Genomic DNA, 9,825 nt, shown 5'->3' with positions numbered 1-9,825 from the left:
CTCGAGATTTTTTGTAATCCCCGAGCAATCCTTTCCTGGGACGGAAAAGCCCGAAAACCCCGAGAATCCATCCGAATCCCCAAATAGACTAAGTTCTGACTGGGGATCATCTGCGATTTCTCGAGGTTCAAGAGTAATCATAACGTCTTTGCTAGGTTCAAAGTAGACTGTAGGTCCTCCAAACACCGTTTCTCTGACTTGGCCCGGATTAGCCAATCGTCGAGATACATTGAGATGTGTATCCCTTCTAAATGAAGCCATTTGGCCACGTTCCGCATCAGATACGTAAATATCCTGAGGGGCGGTCGATAGGCCGAAGCACAAGGCCCTGAATTGGAAGATTTGTCCTTGAACAACAAATCTTAGATATTTTCTTGACGATGGGTGAATCGGAAACATGAAAGTAAGCATCCTGAAGGTCCAAGGATACCATCCAATCTCCCTGACGTAGGGAAGACAGAACTGAAGCTGAAGTCTCCATGGAGAACTTCTTTTTCTCCACGTACCTGTTCAGGACGCTTACATCTAGGACGGGTCTCCATCCCCCCGAAGCCTTTGGAACCAAGAAAAGGCGGTTGTAAAACCCCGGGGAGAAAGGATCTTGCACTAGCTCTATTGCATTCTTGTCCCTCATCGACACCACCGTCTGAAGTAGAGTCTCGTTCAGTCCAGGGTCCTTGTAACTAGTCGACAAATCCTTTGGAGATGTTGCCAAAGGAGGTCTGTCTACGAAGGGAATGATGTACCCCTTCTGTAGGACAGACAGAGTCCAGGGATCTGCTTCTCTTACGGACCAGGCATCCAGAAAGTATTGAAGTCTGGCCCCTACCTGTGCTTGGAGGACATAGCTGCTATTTGCTCTTTTTAAAAGAGCGGAAGAAAGACCTCCCTCGCTTGTCGAAGGGTCTTCTCTCCGAAGTTGATCGAGTTGAAGGGGCTCCACGAAAGGGCACCACTGGAGTCCGAGCCACCTTCTTCTGAGTCTTAACTGCAGGTCTACTTTTCTTTGTAGATTGTACAAGAAGGTCCTGCGTAGCCTTTTCCGACAAGGATCTCGCAACATCCTTCACTAAAGATGAAGGAAACAGATGTTCTGACCGAGGTGCGAATAATAGAGCGGACCTCTGAGAAGGGGAAACTCCTTTCGTCAGAAAGGAACTGTAAAGAGATCTTTTTCTTTAACATTCCAGATCCAAAAAGAGCCGCCAATCACCAGAACCATCTTGCACAGCCTTATCCATGCAAGATAGGACACTGTGCAAAGTTTCTGGATCTAGAAAATCTGGCTCACTCGTCTTCTTAGCCAGCACCCCAAGAGACCAATCCAAGAAGTTGAACACCTCTAAGACGTGAAAAATTCCCTTAAGGTGCTGATCTAATTCCGACATACTCCATGACGCCTTTGCTGAATTGAGAGACTGTCTTCTCACAGACTCTACAGACTCGAGAAATCTGAATCTGCCGACGAAGGAGCATCAATCCCATCGCCTCTTCTGTCTTATACCAAATGCCTCTTTTCCCCGTCAGTTTGGAGGGAGGAGAGCAATAAACCGTTCTCAAAGTTTCCTTTTTTTGATAAAAGCCACGAATCTAAAGACTGGAGGGCTTTCTTCATTAAGATCGCTGGTTTCATCTTTAAGAAAGCCGAGGATTTCGGGGTTTTTGTGCTCGAAAACAGAGATCTCGGCAAAGGAGGAGCTGCAGGACTAAGAGAATCCGCAAAAACTCCTCTAGAAGTAACGAGGCTAAAACTTTATAATTGGAAAGTCCCTCGTTAGTTGAAACTTCTTCCTCAGAAATCTCTTCCAGTTCCAGGTTAGAAGGAGATCGCTCTTTCCTGACCGATTCTCTATCAGGAGAAGCCGCTCCCGTGGGAGGTGTCCTGCTTCTTGCTGGCGCCAACCGCTTTGGAGCGTCCTCGTTCTTGCCTGACGACTCTCTCCTGAGAGGCGTCCTGCTTCTTGTTGACGTCTCGCGCCTCGAAGCGTCCTGGCTCTTGCCTCGCGCCTCGCTCCTGGGAGGCGTCATGCTTCTGGCTGGCGTCAACCGCTTTGGAGCGTCCTGACGCTTGCCTGACGACTCTCTCCTGAGAGGTGTCCTGCTTTTTGTTGACGTCTCGCGCCTCGTAGCGTCCTGGCTCTTGCCTGGCGCCTTGCTCCTGGGAGGCGTCCTGCTTCTGGTTGGCGTGACGCGCCTATCTTGACGCTCGCGCCTGGCTGACGTTTCACGTCTCGCAAACTCGACGCTCTTGTCTGGCGTCTCGTGCCTGCGTTTGACAGGAGAACGGATCCTGCTCGGCCTATGCAAGGCTGATGAATCCGATTCCAAATCAGAGGAAGACAAATACTATGGCGAGTCTGAACCCTCGATAGCCTAGACTTCTTAATAGGCAGGAAATCGTCTTTCCTTCTGGGAGGGTCTTTATAACAGAACTCCCACAAGAGAAGTGATGGAATCCTGCATAGTGCGAAGGATTCTTTTAGTCTCTTCATTATTGTCTACCCTCGGTTGTTTAATTACTGGATGGTCCTCCTCTTGAAAACGCTCAGGACTAGAAGTAATCCTGGGTTCATCCAAACGTCTTTTAAGGGGGCGAGAAAGATCCGCCGATCTCCACCCTCTTTTAGGTGAGGAATTCTCCGAGGAGGAGAAACACTCACGCAGAACGCTTTTTCTGTAACGTTCTCTGGCATTCTGTGGCGATACAGAAAATGCCGAAGGGACGTCTGACTGTTGGGGATCCTCCACAACCTCCTTACGGCTTTCGACATTCTTCTCCTCTGGGCTTGGGAGCTTGAAAGAGGTCTAGGCCTGGGAGCGTTGGTGGGGAAGACAATCAAGACGCCACCCCCTCCACTGCACCTGGGGACACTTATATCACTATCCACAGCACTAAAATCACACTGCTTACCTTCATAGGCCGCCATTTTGGTTTCCATTTTCCGAAGGGCGGCTTTAAGATTCGCTATCAGATGCCGAATCTGTGTGTTCTAATAAAGGAGCAGGTACATTAGATGGGGCAGTAAAAGGAGAGAAGAGGGTAATATTACTAATAACCCCGCTAGAACTAGATAAAGGTTTGGAAGAAGACCTCCTCACCCTGTTTCTTTCTAACTTCTTCACGTATGAGGTTAGAGATTTCCATTCTTCCTCACTCAAATCCTTGCATTCATTACAAGTATTACAAAAGAAACATTCATACATCCTGCATTTCTTGCAAATAGTATGAGGATCAATCGATGCCTTCGGCATCCTAACTTTACAACCCACATTCACACACACCCCCCCCTTCTCACCACATTTCCAGATCAGACATCATGTTGAACAATCCAAATCAATTCCAAAAACGGTCCACAATCGCGTATGCCAGTACAATCAATGCAAATACGTCACCGAGAAGTCCAAACGAAGATCAATTGCGATGCAAAATACGAATCCAGCCGGAGATACCCACAACGATGTTGCCAGTATGGCCGACAGAAAAAATATGATAGAACATGGGGATGGTTCCTAGTCCTGCCACCCAGCGGCAGGTAAGTAGATCACCTGACCTACAGGTAGCGTGTGCGCGAAATTCGAATTTCTGTCGGACGACGGAGTCAAATAGCTAAGTATATATCTGACAGGTAAGTTAAATGTATAAAACTTCAGTGTTAACAATAAGACGAGACTTATACGTTGGAGGGGAGGTACAAGTAGTCAGAAAAACCAGCTGTGGGGATTCAGCCAGCCTGACTACCATTCCTAGAAGATCGAGTTCTAGGGAAGGGGGTCCGAGCCTGTGATAGAATAGATAAATGAATATCTAAAAAACTCAACCTTCTGGGAAGAAACACAATGAGAGATGTCCAGATTCATTGTATTAGTGGAAGGTAAAGAGAATTCTGTCTGTTCAAGCAACAAATCACATCTGCCACAGGGATTTGTTACCACTCCTCTCTTCCCTTGTTAGAGAGAGGAGTAAGTGCTACTGAGAAACAGATTTGTTATTTGTATAGGAACACACAAATACTGCAACCAGTATGGCTTCCACTCTCACCTGTATCAGACCAGTTCCAGCTTATGGTGTGTCTTCTTTGTAGATATATCAGAAACCCTCTTGCAAAACAGAGTCCAGCCCCTTGAAGACCACTTGAACCAAAGCTTCGACAACTCGGCAAGAAAAGACGATGACATATCGGGAAGGGATGATGTCATAACTGGAGGATGTGCGGCCACCGCATCTGACATCATAGGCTGAGAGGACGCTAGGAATGACGTCACGACATCTCTAAGACCAGGGATGGTCGGTGGCCTCACTGGTGGAGCAATAAGGAGTGACCCAGTGAGCGTCGATGATGAAGAAGGGGCTCTGCAAGGTGGCACTACATGAGAGCCAACGTAGAGGAGTCCTGGGGGAGGCGGGACTTCTACAGGGGCCGGTGGGGTGGATACACGCTTCCAAGATATGTGACAACATCCCATCGAAGGAAGGAGAACCTGGTAGCCCATGCAATGCCCAAACAACTGCCATTTTGGAATAGATATTAGATACATTCCTCCTCTCGGTAGCAGAAACTCCAGGACAGTTAACAAACACAGCAGTCCACATAAATACCAGTTCCAGGAAGATCATACTGATGGGTTACAGCCAACTGCGATGGCGCCATGGATGAAATTGAAAGTCACGTCATAGCTCAACAGGCGTAGGAGAGACGCCACCTAAGCAGACATCACCGGCAAAGATGTATGAGAATGACGTCACAAGATTGGACTGTAGATCAAGGCAAGGGTCTTGGTGACAGCAAAGATGACAAAACAGACCATCCTGTCATCTCCTACAGTAACCAGATGGATTCCTAGGACACGTGTATGTGACAGATAGCAACGAATCTTCATGAAAAAAAACCATTGTTGGAGAAATATGGGGAGAGATTGATCCTCAGGGCAGTGACAACTACACACTCGGCAGCACCCATGACATCACGTGTCCATTCATGATACCACACCCCATTCATGATGTCATACAGCAGAACTGCCACAAAGAGAGAACATTTTGAGTAGTGCATAAAACGTAAAACGAATTAGTCATTACAATATACCACTACCCAGTTGAACATAATATGAAAACGATGTTCACAGCAAACCATAAGGTTGGTATCCCCGCATGACAACGTTGAATCGTTTGGCAGGAAGGGGCTCTGAAACAGCAAAGAACCCACTGCCGACAGCAATGACTCCTTCAAAGTCTCACTTCTTCTTCATAGTACAAACACAAGTCAAAAATAGTGAAATGGCATCTGTCAGATGGAAGTAAAGAAGAAGGCTCTCAAGTTCTGGGAGACTGCCGCCACTGCCAGGTTCCAGACAAGAAACAGGGCTGACAACTTCAGTCTGAAAGTAAAAGAAACTTCTCTCTCCCTCAAGACGAAGATTATAACCTGAGAGAGACTAAAATATAATAATAATATGTGAGGATGGAGGGAAAAGATGACAAACATGACTGGCCCTGTAAGTAGAAGAGAAGATTGAATCGTCCGCCATTAAAATTCGTCCCGAACATTCCAAAACGCACACATACTGAAAGATTAAAACATTACAAAGTTCCCAGACATGTGTGAAAGATACATAAAAACAAATATCAATACAGAGGTCCCCGTATTCGTGGGGGATGTGTACCAGACCCCGCCTTGAATAGTTAGAAACCGCAAATAGTTGGAACCCCTATAAAAATGCTTAAAACCTCCTATTCTGTTAGTTAAAACTCAAGAAAAACCCACTAAAAATGTTGATACCTGGTTTTTTTAATAGTTTTATCACAAAAAGTGCATTTTATGATGAAATTGATACAAAAACCAGGAATTTCTGGATATTTCTCATAGAAAAATACTGCGAATAGGCGAATTTTCCGTGAATAATGCGAGGAAATGTTCCCGAGAGAAATCCACAAATGTGTGAGTCCGCAAATCTGGAGAACGCGAATAAGGGGGTCCACTTTGCACATTTTTTAAAATGAAAACACTAAAGCAAAGTAAGGGGGACTGTCTCTCTAAAGGGGCAATAATACTCTCTTAGGAGACGGACCAGCCTATAACACAAAGCAAGCGATGCTGATGCAGAGTCAAAGTCGTATCTACTGCAACAGCATCTGTCCCAAGGAAGTTCAACACGGCAACAAAGAAGGCTTGTCTAAAAACGCTGATGTCCACGGAACTTCTAGGCTGAATAAAAAGAAATAAAGCACAGGCTACAATAAAAAAACTGGCTTGGAAAAGGAGAGCAAAGCAAAACTCTGCTCTCCAAGGCGGTAAAAGAAAGACTGGCATGTCACGGGGTTCCAAACTTGGCCAAAGACCAAATATCCACCGCATATATGCATGAGTTGCCAGATGCCACAGATTCCTTTTTTTTTTTTTTTTACAATCTTTGACTGCTTTTACCAATTTCCAGCTAGTGCTAGATTGTCCTATTGTTAAGACCAAAGGTTTGTTCTGCATATGAACAATGAGAAGTTAGTACAGAAAAAGTTTGAAACAAACAACAGACAAAAACAAATATGGCAATTTTTATAATAAAATTTATTTTTCAAAATACTTACCTCTCTATTATAATAGCTGCATTTCCTGCATCAGGTGAGAGGATGAAAGTGTATGAAAAGCAAGAAATTAACAGGATCGTTTAGTTTGAACTGTCTATTCACCCATCCCTTCCGGATGGTTTGAGTGTCTATATTTTTCCGATCAGTTTTTTCTTCTGCCCACATGAGTGGGGAGGTAGGGGGTGATACATAATAGAGGAATTTAAAAAATAAATTTCATTATAAAAATTTCTATTTTTGAAACGAATCTTACCTCTCTATTATGAAAGCTGATTACCACATTAAGCAAAGGAGGTGGGAAAGGTGCATGGAAAAATCTAATAACCACCATGCCATGAAATTCCACCAGAAATAAGACGCTACATAAGTAATGATCAGCATCCATCTGCTGGTACTGCCACCAAGCGAGGACTAATTCATTAGGTAGCATGATCTCTGAACAATTCTGGAGGGTCCTTGCTAGGGATACCACACACATTCCAATGTAAGTGGGACAAAAGGCCTTATGCCTAGGACAGTAGAGCAACGACAGTAAAAGAATGAAGTTTCTCACCTAATACAACACAGGTACCTTCATACTTCCCAAAATTCAACAATTTCCTAACTAAACAGCAACCCTAATTGTTGAGGATATGAGTTCCCCCTGCCATATGGAGGGGCAAAAGAGCCCTGCACAATTCATGTGGGATTTCCACATCTCACTGCTAGTGCGAGGTAAAAACTATAAACTTATACCTACTGCCACTGCATTGCACGGACAACTTTCCTTTGAGAAAGATTCTTAAGAAAAATGATGAAGAAAAATTAAAGTGGTCACTACCACTCACACATCGTGAAATCTTACTTTAAGTTGATGGTAAAAGAGTAGTCTAGATTTGCTTGTGCTTCTCTGACTAGAGCCTTGAAAAGACAAGACATGCCATTCTTTGACAAGGGTAAGTCAGGTTTCCTAGAGCTGCAAAAAATTATGTTGGTATTTTACCTGATTTCCTTAGTCCTTTGCAGATACTATACAGAGCTCTGACTGGACATGTGGAAGTTTCTTCCCTACTGGTATCAAACAGGACAGACTGGGATTACAAAAGAGCAAGGCAGAGAATGAGACTTACAGTCATTCTTGGCCCTCAAAAGGGTAGAGAAGAAAGGACTGCTCCTTGGGTAGTAAAGCCCACAAAGAGAAAGTTTGAAACTCAATATGTGCTCCTCAGTTGCAACCAAGGCTAACAAAAACAGTCTTCACTGTCTAATCCTCAAGGTCTGGGCTCTTCAACTGGAGAGACACTCCTCGCAAAAGTTAAGTTGATAGTTCCACCATCTCAGAGGGTCCTCTAACTCCCTTGAGACCTGAATTTGAATGGATTCCAGTTGAACTTCCCAGTTCTATGCCTCCTGAGAAAGAACTGAATTGGCCTTATTCTAAGTCTGGTACCCAGAACCAGCTTCTCTAGTGATGTCATGTGCCCGATCAAGGACGACCATTTCTTGGCTGGCAAGGTTGTGAAGAATAGATATTCTTTTAGAATAAAAAAATGTTGCCTATGCATTTATCCTGCGGAGAAACCAAGAAATTCTTGGTGTCCAGAAGCATTCCCAGGTAACAAAGGTTCTGAGTTGGTATTAGATTGGAATTTGAAATACTTTTATCAGTATTCCCAACATACTTGTCAACTTTAAAAGAGTATCTCTTGTCCTCATGCTTTCCTCTAAACTGGATGCTAGAATCAGCCAATCGTCCAGGTAGAGAAGCATCCGAATGCGTAACAGGTGAGCTCACTTGCCCAACTGCGATATGACTTGTTAAAACTTGAGGAGCTGAGCTCAGACCAAAGTACATCACCCAAAACTGGTACACCTTGGCCTGGAAAACACAGTAAATATTTCCTTGAATTTGGGTGAATGGGTACATGAAAGTAAGCTTCAATCATGTCCACTGATACCATTCAATCTTCTTGCTGAATTGCTGCTAAAACTGAACTGGCAAAATCCCTGGTGAATGGAGTCAGGTGAATGAAATTGTTCAACTTGGAGGCATCCAGTACCCATCTCCATCCTCCTGAAACTTTTGGTACCTGAAACAGGTGATTGCAGAACCCTGGCAATGAGTCCGAGACTATTTCATAGCTCCTTTTAGCCCAAGAGAGTCTACTTCTCCCTGCAAGATCTGGAACTTCTCCTCATCATGGAGGTAAGAGGGAAACGCCAGAGGTGAACTGACAAGAGAAGGCTGGGAAAGAAACGGGATGCTTCTTCCTTACTGGTGGTTACTAACACTCGCTTCTCCTTACTGGTGATTACTAACACTCGCTTCTTCCTTACTGGTGGTTACTAACACTATGTCATCTGCAAAGAGTACACTCCAAGGCACCTGATCTTTCACTCCAGCTACTATCACATCCCTTACCATATCAAAAATATAGGGACTCATGGCAGAGCCTTAGTAGAGACCAACTTTCACCTCAAACTTTTCTGTTGTTCCCACTGAGCCTCTTACCTGTGTTGTTGCTTCTCTATATACTATATCATTTATAATTCTCACATATTTTACTGAGACACCTTTTTCCTGCATGCACCTCCAGACTTCTTGCCTAGGGACTTGATCATATGCCTTCTAAAGATCTATACATACTAGATGTAATTCCTTTCCTTTTTCTCTATATTTTTCTATGACTTGTTTTAATACAAAGATGGCACCTGTTGTTCCTTTTCCTGGCATGAACCCAAACTTCGTCACTTATAGATGTTTCATCCCTTAGCCTTGCCTATATTATTCTTTCATGGATTTTCGAGGTATGAGCCATCAGTTTTATGCCCTGATAGCTGGTACAATCTTGGATGTCCCCAATTACTTGGAAAGTATATACTACTAATAAAATGTTATTTTATCATAAAAATGTCATTTTTATATATATGTAGTATGTAACTTAGCAAGTACGTAATTACATTGCTGAACCCCAAATTGACCCAGAGGTGGGATACGGCTAGTTCCACCTCACACATTATTAATGATAACAAAAAAAAAAGAGAGTAGAAAATAATAGCATTAAATCAATGCTTGTTGTTTCTTACTGGATAAGAGAGCAGTTGTGGGTAGGTACTGCCTCTGGTTGGTGCTCATCTTATCCATACAAGCATACAAGCAGTCAGTTGCCCCTGCCCTGGGCACATAACTGACTGATCAAATACGTACTAGACAAGACAAAAGCAATCACCTACACCATAAACCATATAAAATTTACAAGAGCCCATTA

Source organism: Macrobrachium nipponense, chromosome 1 (genome assembly GCF_015104395.2).
Source record: "Macrobrachium nipponense isolate FS-2020 chromosome 1, ASM1510439v2, whole genome shotgun sequence".
Taxonomy (NCBI): Eukaryota; Metazoa; Arthropoda; class Malacostraca; order Decapoda; family Palaemonidae; genus Macrobrachium; species Macrobrachium nipponense.
This window is presented reverse-complemented; position numbering follows the sequence as displayed.